Below are 14,036 nucleotides of genomic sequence, written 5' to 3' on the forward strand. Positions count from 1 at the left end.
GTAAATACCTAAATACATAATGCACAAATTCCCAAAAAAACATGTAGGCTGTTTTTTATAGAGATAGAGATAAACATAGCGATAGATAATGATAGAGATAAAAATAACTAGTAATTGAATTATAGAGAGACTCAAATTGTAGAGTCCTAATCACCTACAATGTCTCTATATAATTCTATAAATAGTTTACAACTTATCAATAAGAATCACTATAATATTATTCATCATTCCTATATTCTATATGGTATCAGAGCTTCCGATTGATTAATCAGGACCAGTCTGCCATCGTTGGAAATCTTTATCAGAAGTTGTCTTCATAGTTGCAACCCACTACAGCTGCTAATACCTATTATTTTATCTTCCTTTTCTCCTTTCTCCGTGCAATCTCGCCAGAGGTATTTAGAAAAAAAAAAAAACACAGAGTTAGTCCAGTTGCTTGGTGTCGTGCAAACACCTCCCTCTGGCGCTTACTTCGCTCTGCTGCCACTTTGCTCGACGTCTTGGTGTCTCTCTGTCCCTCTCACTATTCATTATTCCTCTGTTGTCGTCGCTATTCTGTCTCGTCGGTGTCAACATTGTTGTTCCGTCTTGCTGCTGCCAGCCCCCAGCCAGACGGCGTTACACAGTGCCCTCTCTTCTCTCGTCGTCGATTTGTTGCCGAAATCGATCTACCCCGTTGCCGCTCGCCCTCGCCCCAGGCCCACCCCCCCCCCCCCCCCCCCCCCCCCCCCCCCCCCTTGGTCTTGGCAGCACTGAGACGACCTAAGTTTAGGGGGGAAATTATTTCCCCCTTGACGTGTTGTCCCGCCCGTGTGAAGTGGGCTTTGACACGTGTGAGTTTCGCACTTGCGACATTTTTAAAAAAAAACTCGATGAATTCATCCTATCCGGACGATGAGATTATGTCCGCCCCAATCGTTGTCTTTCTGCCAGACGAAGCAATTATGTCCACCCTAGTCGCTGCTCTAGCTGCCTCCAGTGTCGCTGTTTTGCCACCTGACGATGAAATTCCATCCGCACCACCCGCCTCAAGTGCCGTTGCTCTGCCACTTGACGATGAAATTACGTTCGCACTAGCCGCCTCCAGTGTCGTTGCTCTCTCCAAACCACTTTTAAGAACATTCTTTTTGAAGATCAAGATTGGACTCTCCTCTCTCCTCTTGGAGTTCCATCTTGCAGGGGCATGATAGAGATAGAGATAGAGATAGAGATAAACATAGTGATAGATAGTGATAGTGATAGAGATAAAGATAACTAGTAATTGAATTAGAGAGAGACTCAAATTGTAGAGTCCTAATCACTTACAATATCTCTGTATAATTCTATAAATAGTTTACACCTGATCAATAAGAATCACGACAATATTATTCATCATTCTTATATTTTATAGTTTTAACCCATGTACATCTTGCTCTCGTACCAAGAGTTTGTGCCCATGTGCATAAGCTTGAACATGAGAAAGTGTGAAGTAAAAAAGAATATATATATATATATTGATAAATGTTAATATCTGGTATTGGATTATAATTTCAAATCATGAGCTTCTTAAATGGCTAATTACTTTGGAATAGAACTTGAGTACGCCTATATGTATTACTCTAGTTTTGAATTTGTTGTGAGGTTTTATTTCGTGTGTTACTATTTATTTTTAAACATAGACATGAGGAGTGTTCAGTGAAAAAAAATCTCACGTTAATAAATATTAAGTGGTATGATTTCCAATATCAAACAATAGTCCTAAGTAGTTAAAAAGTATGATTTCTAATATCGAACAAAAGGAAATAGAATTAGATTGAACAAAAAGTGTATATAAACCAAAGCCCCACAAATTATTTGTGGGATATCTACTCACTTGTAAGCCTAAACTCAAAAGGAAATCTTGAGTACAAAAAACACTACATTGAAAAATATTGAAGTAATAATATTAAGTTATAGAATTAAGTAATAAACCTTCTAAATGTCTAATCATTTTAAAATGAACAAGCGTTTTTGTTCACCTAACCATATTTTTTAACACTATCAATATGAAATCTATTTCCAGTCAACAATAATCCTAAAATAATTCGATAATTAGACACATTACTGAATCCAACTTTGTAACATAAACAAAAAGACATGAATATAAGCTAAATTATGTTCCACATGAAAAGATAACTTCCATTTCCATACATCTTGAAACTACATAATCACAATTGGTCATCCCGTTACAGCCATCCTGCAAGGGCCCAGCGTTTTATAGAAGCTGTCCCACCCTAACAGTTAACTAGACAACTATTAACAAAAGCGAGTGAGGTTAAAATCTCTCACTATAGCAATCGCAATTACCACCGAACATTCTCAGCTTAGTTACATCTTTACACGGTAGCACTGTTAATGTTGGAAATGATAAAAGAGAGCTCATCTTTTAAAAGAGGTTCTCAGCATAGTTACATTCTCGGCCATCCTTTTGAGCCAGTCCTGGGGTATTTGACTCCATACTTGCCAGTAACAAACGCATTTGCTTCGATATTGATAATCTTTTAGCCCAAGAGTTCCCAAGTTCATCGCGTTTGAGAGTTTTGAGGAAGTAGTTTCATCATCCTCAGCTCCAACCCAATGACGCAGGCAATGCTGTCAGGTGGAAGACAGAAGAAACTTTTTAAACCTGAAAGGATTATACGGCATATACATTTAACTGGGTCTTCATGCTCCGTTCTTCTAGGCTTTGGAAGGATTCATATCCCTAGTAATCATTCTAGGGGCTACGGCCATGGCCATGAGCTCCTGGAAGAGCAGCTTACAAGCGTATGGTATGTGTACCTACAAAATCAAATGGACTTGTCAACCATGCACTCGGATGATCACAGATACAGAAAAAATAAGGATCTGGAAGACCATCAGAAACCGCCAGACTCGAAGTAAATAAAGTAATCCAAGAGAAACAAAGTAAAAAGTGTACCTGAACAATATCTGTCTTATTCTTACAGCTTCTACACTCGAAGGTCATTTTCTGAGGTTTGCAAGAGCAATCAGGCCACACTTCTCACATACATGAACTCTATAAGCATCACTTTGGTCGAACAACCTCTCCTTGAGGAAGTGTGCAGCCCCATGTGCAATCATGCAGTCTCTCTCCATCTCTCCAAAGCGTAGACCTCCATCACGGGACCGTCCTTCTGCAGGCTGTCTAGTGAGGATCTGAACTGGTCCTCTCCCACGGGAATGGATCTTGTCATCTACCATGTGTTTTAGTCTCTGATAATAAGTAGGACCAATAAAAATCATCGCGACAATCTACGCCCAGTGTGGCCATTGTACATCGTTTCAAAGCCACGCATCTGATACCCACAGCCCTGAAGACTCTTGCTGATTCCATCCACCTGTAATGGAAAAAGAGAACAAGTAAATTTCAGTTTTATCAAGAAATTAAACAAATAATTATATGCTTAGATGATGATCCATTTGTCCTTATTTTTATTTTTATATAAAAAAAAAAACACTTACTGTGACTTCAGTGAAAGGCGTGGCATCTCCTTCTTTTCCAACCTGAGCAGCCACCTTTCCCATTATAGTCATACGAGAAGGAATGGCATGTGGGTTTACAATAATATCAGGTGTAACGCCTTCGACGGTCCAGGGCATGTCCTCCTGCGTGTAAGTCATGCCAACAGTTCCTTTCTGACCGTGCCTGCTGCTAAACTTATCTCCAATCTGAGGTATCCGGACAGATCTCACCCTTACTTTTGTGAACCTCAAACCATCAGCGTTAGTTGTTAATATAACCTGAAAGACAAATGAATTAGCAAGGTGCCGCAGCAGATCACACTCATAATACTACAATTTACAATTTCAGGTTTATTATCTCCCTCAGCTAGAGTAACTTAGTTGGATCCATATGGTTTCAGGGGCATCATCTTTCATTGGTTGACAAATGAAGACTAACCTGGTCCACAACTCCACTTTCACTGTGTCTTAAACTTATGCTATGATCACGTTTGGTGAATCGTGAAAGTTGTCCTTGGGTGTCATCCTGAGTCATGGGAGACGTCTTTCCAATGATAACATCTTCACCTGAGACCAGTGTACCCTAATCAAGAGAATCCACAGTCAAGGAGCAAGTGTAATAAGTTGCAACCATAAGACACAATTAGCAAATTAACTCACAGGAGGAGCAAAACCATCATCATCCAATTTATCATATGATCCATGCCGCATTCCCTGTTAAACATTGACAACATTAAGTGTACTTACAAACAAACAAATTGCATGCAGTTGTAGAATATAATTAAAGGATTACCATAGTGTTCTCCCGGTTTGGACGCGCAAACTCTCCCTGAACAAGTGGTCCCATCCTTTTCTCCTCATCTCTGGTAAAGGAACATTCATTCATTCAGTTACACGCAAGACAGGAAAGTTAAAACTTAAAATAGAAGCCCTTAAGTAAAAAATCAGAACACCACAGATACACCTGTATGAGCGGAAGAATAAAGATCGAAAGAACCCCCGATCAATAGAAGACTGGTTCATTATAACAGAGTCCTCTTGGTTATAGCCAGAGTAACAAGCAATGGCAACAATAGCATTCTGTTTCAAGACAAAAAACAAAAAGTTGGTAAAGAGCAAACTCCAATGAAAACTAGAAATAAAATTTTTGAACAACGAAAGACATGAAATAGCTATCATACAATGCCAGCTGGCAGCTGTCTGAAATGCAAATGCTCCATAGCACGAGTGGTAACAAGAGGCTTTTGTGGATAATAGAGTACATAGGCTAGTGTATCCTGAACCAAGAAAAAAAAAAGTTACACAAAGTTAAAATCTACATCAATCCAATTTTCAAATAATAGCAGAATCATAGAAAGAAAAGATTCAGAAGTTAAGAACTTGTATAGAATCAAATCTCCAACATACCATTCGTAACTGATAATTGGTAACATACATTCCCATTGCTTGCTTGCCCATTGCAGACTGGTACGTATTTCGAGGTGACTGGTAGCATTTCCAAATTTAAATGAAGTGAATGCCCTGGATAAATAAATAAATTTTAAGTCCTAATAATCAGAAAATGGTTGCAGACCTGGTTATGATCAGGGAATGGAATAATGGAGGCACAAACACCCAATATCATCGAAGGGTGGATTTCACAATGAGTGTAGGTCATGGAGTACGCTTCTTCAGGATTCTCCCTTGCAAATGTAAGATCCTGCACATTGAGTTGTGTTAGGTACCGCATGCTAACAAACCAAATACACTTCAAAAAGAGAAGAGTCAGGTGTGCTAAACTAAAAATTATTATACATACAGCAATGGTCATTGAAATCATGGTGGTCTCTTCTTCTTCTGTGTCTATGTACTCGATGAATCCTTTCTCAACAAGAGAGTGCCAACCTTCTTCCTCAGATTCCTGAAGGAAAAGAAAAGATAGTTTAAAATACTCAAGTAAATATCAGAGGATTGAATGATCTAACTGAAAAGGAAAAGAAACATTACCCACCCTTAGCTGCAAGGATAAAATATCCTTTTTCTTTATTAGTAGTCTTTGGTTTTCCACTATAAACAGAGGTCGGCTGCAGCGGCCATTGTCAGTATATATCCGAAGTTCCTTCAAGCTTATATCTCGGACCACAGCAACTTCAGTATTAACATCGACCTATTCAAGTCAACAGAAGATTTTAGGATACTGAAATAACCTCTGAAGTATCCCATAGGAGTCGCTGCCGATAACTTTTATCATATAGGCTCTTTGATACAAACCCAAATTTAGTTAGGGAGTTAGATAAGGGTCTAAAACTTTGAAAGGAAAACAGGTTCAATAAAATCAAAATGAACAGCTAGAAGAAGAACTTTAGAGATCACTTCTCAAAAGAAATAGCCCAGAAGATGTCAACATATCAATACTAGGTACAGTGTTACATCTTAAGTTTGCTTGCCACCACAATAGTGTAATGTCCCTACTTTGATTCCTCAGATGAGTATTTAGCAAGGTCTTGGGACTTTGGCTCAATGGTCACATATGGAGTTGCAGGGGGGGGGGGGGGGGGGGGGGGGGGGGGGGGGTGTTGGTGAAGAAGGATGGTATCCTAGTGGTTTGCCAGGGTACTGAGGCTCAACATTCATATAAAACACAGGCAGCCCAATTACAGAAAATTTAAATATTACCTTTTCACATTGACCCTAAAGCTGCAAGGAATTCATTTCCAGTTGTTGTGGTAATTTGTTTTCAGTTACCAGGGTTACTTAGTGTCTATGGGGGGGGGGGGGGGTGTTGGTGAAGAAGGATGGTATCCTAGTGGTTTGCCAGGGTACTGAGGCTCAACATTCATATAAAACACAGGCAGCCCAATTACAGAAAATTTAAATATTACCTTTTCACATTGACCCTAAAGCTGCAAGGAATTCATTTCCAGTTGTTGTGGTAATTTGTTTTCAGTTACCAGGGTTACTTAGTGTCTATGTATCTGTTTTTTTTTTCTTATTTAATAAGAAAAATTAAGGAAGAAAAGCAATTTCAAAGAGGAGAGGCTCAAATGAGGGGCAGTATAACCCATTTTGGGAAGAGAAGGCAGCAGGTTTTTCATACTGTTGAACCAAACTTTCTCAGTTATGAATTTTGGAAAACACGTAATGATATTCCCTTTCCCATTCTTAGTCCTTTATAGAAGTTTGGACTATCAAACCGTTAGAGAAGATCTAAAGCAATACTTTCCAAATCCGACTACAATCATTAGGATCATTAGGGTATCTTCTTTGTTTCGTGCTTCCATCACTCTTAAATCTGCTCTTCAAAATGTCAAGCTAAAACGAATAAAATCATATCTTGTTCGATTTTTATTAACTACAAAGAGAAAATATTCAGAGTTACACAGGAGTCTTACAAATGCAAATATGAGTTTTTAAAATTAGGAGGCATTTTGATGCGGGACAAACATGTGACGAAGCATGGATTTTAATTGTCGTATGCGAAATGTCGTATCAGAATGAGAAATAAGAGAATAGAGAAGAATAATTTATAAGGAGAATAGAGAAGAAAGAAGAAGAAGGAGAGGGAGAGAGGGGAGAGACCCGAAACAAGGAGATTTCAAAATTTCATTATCAAAGCTCAGTTCAACATCGTGTTACAGCCTTTAATTAAATAAAATTTAAATTTAAAATTCAAAATAGATAAGATCACTATTTGATCAAATCCAGTAAAATCAGGATAGATAAAAATAAAAATATCTCCAAAATTAGGAGGCATTTCGCCATCTAATAACTTTATGACTTTTCTTGAATTTTTTTATATGTTAACCTATGAGGGATTACTCCCACTAACATGGATAGACACATAAAAGTTAAAAATGTAAAAATAAAATAAAATAAATCACAAAATAAACAAAAAAAAAGATGATGATCTTTGACCAGACTGATGCATACCCGTCTTCTTAGTTCCCGAAGTGTCCTCACCAAAAGCTCAGGGTTACGATGAATACCAACCCAACAACCATTGAGAAAAACTTTAGTAGCTTGAGGAATAACTGCAGGTGATATTTCCTAGAACCAACAATAGGTAAGTGAATACTGAGAAGCAAAAGGGTCAACTTCAATAGTACCCCAAAGTCTTCCATGCCCCACTCTTCCAAAATGCCGAAAGAGGTTTTGATGCTGATCCAACTGTAATATGTGCCATTAATGCTAAATTCTTTACTAGTCCACAAGCCTGTTGTGATAACCAAAATATCAGAATATTCATTATTTTAAAATGAACCATAGCTGTAATACTGAATATTTGTAAAGGTATAAAAATTGCACAGCACAATACCTGTCCTTCAGGTGTTTCGGCAGGACACATAATTCCCCACTGTGTATTGTGTAATTGTCGTGGTTTTGCTAACTTCCCTGATGAGGAAAGACCATGCCTCCGATTATGAGAGGAATCGATTAATAGTCAATAGAAGAGACAATCTACCTTCTCGGCCTATAGGAGAATTCAACCTTCGCAAGTGAGAGAGAGTGGAGGCATAGGTCAGGCGATTCAATACCTGCTAGATGTTAGCATTTTTAGCTTAAAATATTTTGCAACTATTAATAAATAATTTTTTTAAAGAACTCCTAAAAGCAACTAAAGACAAAGTGAACCTGCGAAACTCCTGCTCTGGCACTAGCTGTTTTGCTTGTCCCCAGTTTCCAGTAGCTAGGGAGTATTTAAGGCCACTAGTGATAGTTTTTGCTTTGATTGCGAATTGCAAGTTAACTTCTTTACCATCATCCACACACTGTTCCTCAAATAAAAGTAACAGAGCTATGGGTAAATATAACATATAAATGAAGTCAATAAACAAGGAGAAATATCACTTCCAACTTAGTAAGTTTAAAGATGAACTAACCTTTTGAACATATGATTTCACATCTCTAGTCATCTTTCTGAATAGCTGGCACCCAGTGAAAAGTAATGGTTACAGAAAAATAAAATGCTAGATTAATATATAGAGAATTACATATATTTAGGTATAGGTGTAGATAAATAGTTCAACAAAGAGATGGATACATTGACAGATAGAGATATCAATATAGATATAGATATAGATATAGTTCTGTGGAGACTTTAGATATGCAACTAACCATTCTAAATAGTCCTCCAAGCAAAGGACCCGCTAGATCCAGCCTTTTATTCCCATAATGATCTCGATCATCCTGTGCCCGACGACCAAGTGCACACAGTAAGAGCCGGTGAATTATGTACCTAGCAGAAGACACAGCTTAAAAAAAAAAGTCTTCAAAGAGTCATTTAAAAAAAAAAAAAAAACAAGAATGCTTTTTTTGTGAGGCAAAATCACTCAGGACTTCAATCCCCAAGGTTGGAAGCAGAAATCATATCTTTGTATACAAGTTGGAAACTCACCCAAAAAAGAATGCCTTTTTGGTTTCACAATGTTCTTCCACACTGACATGAGGTAACATCTCCTTCTGAAGAATTTCTTTTGCATACCTGCAAAGCAATAAGTAATTCAAGCCTCGGCATTAATAATGTTCAGGCTGAGAGCCAAAACCATTTTCAAATTGTAGACCAGAGGCAAGTCAAAATCCCTGCCACCAAGTAAGAGGGGTAAAAGATTACATACCTGATCCTCTTCTCCTTTGTGGCTCCAACCGTTGATCCTCTTTTTCCTATGTAGTCTAAAGCTACCTTCAAGGGAAACATGTCAAAATTGAGTTATCTTAACAATATGAGTAAAAGCTATCAAATTAAGACAGTGTGCTCATAAAAGAATGTTTTGTCAGACACGTAACAAACAACTTAACAGATCCATGAGTGGAGGCTGGTATGTACTTCTACAGGCATTTAAACACAAGTGTCATAGGAACGTGAAAAGTTCATATAAGCAAAAAACAGACAATTTTTCAAGCAAAACCTACAGCTAAAACACTACAGTAACATACTTGGGGAACAAATAGGATAGATGTAATACCTCCTGGTTTTGAATAACAAATGCTTCCTCCAGTGACGGTCGCAGCAACTCCATCATTTAGGTGTCAGAGAAGTCATAACAGATGTGCTCTAATATGTCCTTGTCAGACACAAATCCTAGTGCCCGAAACACAATAATAATGGGGATTGGCTTACGAATGTATGGAAGAGTAGCTTGTATGTACTGCCCTATAGTAGCCTGCTGAGAAGAAAATCATCATCAACAAGAAGTGACACTATAAAATAACTCCCATAGGATGGAAGAGATACAGTTACTCAAGCTGACTTAAGACTCACCCCTCTACCACCACCACGAGAAAGCATACCAACATACATGCTTGATGCCCTGCTCTGTGATTCAGTTGTGCAACGAACCTTGGCTACATAAGAGTATAGATGAGGCTGTCTTTTCTTAAACACGTACACATGATTAGTGCTCATCTTTTCTTGAGCAATCAAAACTTTCTCACTTCCATTTATGATAAAGTATCCACCTTGGTCATAAGGACATTCCCCAAGTTCTGTTAGATCCTTTTCAGAATTCTCGTATAACGTGCAATAACTGGACCTCAACATGATTGGAACCTGAGAGCAAAAATAACCAAGATGAGAGGGCCATTTTAATATGTTAAATTACAATTAGTTCGTGCATTAAATTTCACCTTGCCAATAAAGACTTTGGAAAAATCCTGCCTCTCTTCAACTTCTTCACCGTCATCTTCCTTCCTAATGACCCTTTTTGTAACATCCACATACAAGGGAGCTGAGTACGTCAAGTTTCTCAGTCTTGCAGCCTTTGGGAACAAAGTAGCCGTCTCTCCATCTGACTCTGTCATCATAGGCTTGCTTAAATATATCTGACCAAAACTGATCTTGTAAAGAGTCTGGATAACGCCAGGTGCAAGTTAATCAGTGTTCATTTAACAAACTTTCCAACAGAACCAACTCTAAGACAAGCATTATATGATTTCAATTTTTACCAGCAGTCTAGAGCCACCAAATCAATCCAGACTTAAGCCAACAGTAGAACCATACAATACAACTTAGTTTCTAGTCTGTTCTGGTGACAAAATAGCAACAGTAGAAATATCTTAAAACCAGCAAATTAGCAGAACCTAAAAAGAAATAGCTAGAGCTGTTTTTTGGCTGTTATCTCCTCCAAGAGTCTTCCGTAGATTGCAGTGAGAAGACAAAATGCGATGACATAACACTTAAGATCATCCTCTGGTTAATGACAATTTTCCCTTGGCTTATTTTACACTTTATCAATTGTCATGTACCCTTAACGAGATGGCATCGAAGAAGAAAAAAAGCAGTAGTAGTTCATACAAGTGGCATAATACAGAACCTGAAAGTTGTAATCTAAACAACATGATATGGGATGGCAAGTTGGCATAAAACAGAACCTCAAAGCTGTAGTCTAAGCAACATGGTATGGGATGGCAAGAATTTCAAGAACCGGAAGTAACACAATTTCTAAATTTGAAGTTGCCCATTTTGCAAACAAGCTCACTGCAGAAGGCCACAGTTCATGCAGTAGGGGCATATTGGGTACAACATAATAACACATCAATTCTTTTTTATTTTTTATGTTTCTTTTTTTTTCACTTTAAAAATCACCATGATATGACTAACTCTGGGCCACTTTCACAAAATCACCTCCTTGTATCTCCTATAGTTCAGAAACTAAACAGTTTTATCACGGATAAGGCTACTTTGAGATAACAATATTATAACAAGTACAGCAGGTAATCCAAGTTCCAACTACATGAGTTAGCCGAAGCTTAGCCTACCGCAGAGTTGCATGCTCCGACCTCCAATTTCCAAACGGATGCTTTAACTAATCTAGTCAAGCTTGGCCATTATAGTACATAAACCAACTCTGCTGACTACCCCTCCAGTTTACCGAATGCGCCGTTCCATTGAAGGACTAAAAGCACAACAGATTCAGTCTAGTCAGAGATGCAAGAGATTCTGTTTCGGCCCACATCTAAAGTTGCTCTAGTTGCCAATTATTCCTCATCAACCGATGCCTTTTACAGCTCGTATCCAGCTTCTGCTCCTTAAAATTTTTACAAGTCATAGAAGCTAGCAAACAGGCTCTATCTTAAGCCCAATTAGTCTTCCCGAACTGTATATCTACCTAAAACTTACATGAGCTAGGTCTCGACATTAAAAATCAAGTGCTTTTCTGTCAAAACTTAGGTCCACACAAAGATAGCCAAGAGGAAAAGAATCCGCACATCAGTAAAATCTGAGGAATGTCCGGGTTGATGCTGTGTATTGGGCCGAATCTCGATAGTGCCGCACTCATCCACAATTTCTTGCATGGTGTTCTGTATAAATTCATCGAAGGAATCGAGCTGCTGTCTTACAAGCCCTTTCTCCTCGAAATAAGCACTAATAAAGGACCACGCATCGTCCTGGGTGATCTCTGCTGCGTCATTATGCAGATACTGGTCCTCTTGGTCCTCCCCGTTGTACATGAATCCACCGGCTTTCCAAGAACGGGAAAGAATAGCTAAAGTCTGGCGGTGTTCGGTTCAAACTTAAAGCAGCAGAGCGTTAGTTTTTTATGTATTTTACAGATAAACACGTCGCAGAGCAGATTTCTCAAGCTCGTTTCCGAAAACTCTAGAAGAGGAAGAGGGAAGAGGGGGCTGAGAACGCGGCAAAAATGAGTTGAGGGGTCTTTTATAGGCTTTTTCGAAAGGTGGTTATCGTCGTGGATCCTTCGAGGAAGGCGCGAGAAACATGAATTCGCGTCGCCGCCGAGGAAATGGTCTTCTTACCAGTAACCGCTTCATGGCCATGACGTGTCCTAGTTTTAGCGAGGGCTAAGTGCCGGTTTTTAGGTGACAATTGACAAGGGAAAAACTGACAAGGTTGTGGACAGGATACTCGATTTTACCATGGTTTTATATAGGAGCTAACATTAAATTTGGATTTAAGTAAATTAGATTAAGAGATAGGACTAAGCCTTTTTCTTCTAGTCTAGCCTCCTCCAATTTGTTTGAATTTGAATCCCTAATTAATTTGGTTGACCCGACTTAAATTTTTATATATTTAAATCAAATTCAAACTCTAAATAAAAAATTATTTAAATTCAATTTTTAATTATTTTAAAGATAAGTAAATAATATTAAAATTTTGACTTCAAAATGATCTAATATGCAAAGTTATTTGGTGTGAAACATACGAAACGATTATCTCAACTGTCCGACCATGATCAAAAGATTGTACATGCAAATTCATACATATGAAACTCTTGTTCAATTTCTTTTCAGCAAATTTGAACCCAGTTTGATGCCACCAAACAAATCTATATAAATCATTCGCCAAGAAAAATAACTGATCAGAAACAAATAGCTGCAACTAATTAAACAATAAGCACATGGTAGTGCCCCCTTAGTGCTAGCACAAGAAAATTTAGAGAAGAAGAGGGTTGATGATTGTATAGATGGCGTATAAAAGGAACCATGTATATAAGAAGCCCACCTAAGCCGTAAGCCGAGGATCAAAGTTGCGATTCCTTGGTTAGAACTTGGTAAATTGCCCACAACTTGGCAACCAACTTGTCAGGGAATTTCCTTTCTTACCCCGATACGCAATGGCGCACGGATGTTGGAGGAGAGCAACATGGTGATCACCTAGTATTAGTCCAAGTGCCCGTTCATAGGGTTTTCGTCACGGCTCTGCTAAAAGCTTTGAGAAGAAAAAAAACCGAAACAGAAAAGAAAAGTCTTTGCCAACTTGTTACCACATCAAGAGTCACGCTTGTATAAATGGGAAGAAATGTGTTTTTCTGGAATCCTGATTCAATTGAATCAAATGACCTATATTTATACAACAAATCATGCATTTACAGCTATTTTACATGTTTATAGTCACGTATTTATAACTATCTTACAGATCACACATTACAACTATCTTATAGATTAACACTCTCCCTCAACAAGAATTCCCAACGTGCGTATTATAGTTGAGAAAGGTTTTTTTTCCCAATGGCTTGGTGAACACACCTTTAAGCTGATTTGTTGAAGCTACATATTTAGTTACAACCAAACTATCTTGTATTTTGTTAGGAATAAAATGACAATCGATCTCTATATTTCTGGTTATTTCATGAAAAATAGGATTGGCTGTTATATGTAAGGCATTATGTTATCAATATATAGCAATACTGGCTTCGGATGAAATGTTCTCAACTCCGACAATAATGAGTGTAGCCAAGATAATGCACAACAAGTATTTGTCATGGCTCTATATTTGACTTATGTTGAGGTGAGAGATACAGTTTTCTGCCTCTTTGTTCACCAAGAAATAAGAGAAGATCCCAAAAAAACACAATAACCTGTATTAGATCTACGAGATATTGGACAACTAGCCTAGTCTGAAGCAGAAAAAGCCCGCAAACATAAATCATTTTGAGAATGGAAAAATAAACCTTGTCTTGGGTTGTTTTTCAAGTAGTGCAACACACGCAGCTTCCATGTGTGGTTTGCATGGTGCAAGCATGAATCTGCTTAACACACAGACTAAATATATGATATTTGGCCAGGTAATAGTCAAATACATTAGGCGTCCAACAAATCGCCTATATTGAGATGGG

General features: G+C 38.1%; 1 pseudogene; it reads right to left on the bottom strand.

Moving 5' to 3' along the window:
* Window positions 1-2,697: 2,697 nt before the first annotated feature.
* Window positions 2,698-11,910, bottom strand: LOC137959629 (DNA-directed RNA polymerase II subunit RPB2-like; annotated as a pseudogene).
* Between the last annotated feature and the right edge of the window lie 2,126 nt (window positions 11,911-14,036).

This window comes from Aristolochia californica, unplaced genomic scaffold, assembly GCF_029961685.1.
Source record: "Aristolochia californica isolate CCGP_79_NKW_82.1479 unplaced genomic scaffold, dmAriCali1.0.hap1 SCAF_1, whole genome shotgun sequence".
Classification (NCBI taxonomy): Eukaryota; Viridiplantae; Streptophyta; class Magnoliopsida; order Piperales; family Aristolochiaceae; genus Aristolochia; species Aristolochia californica.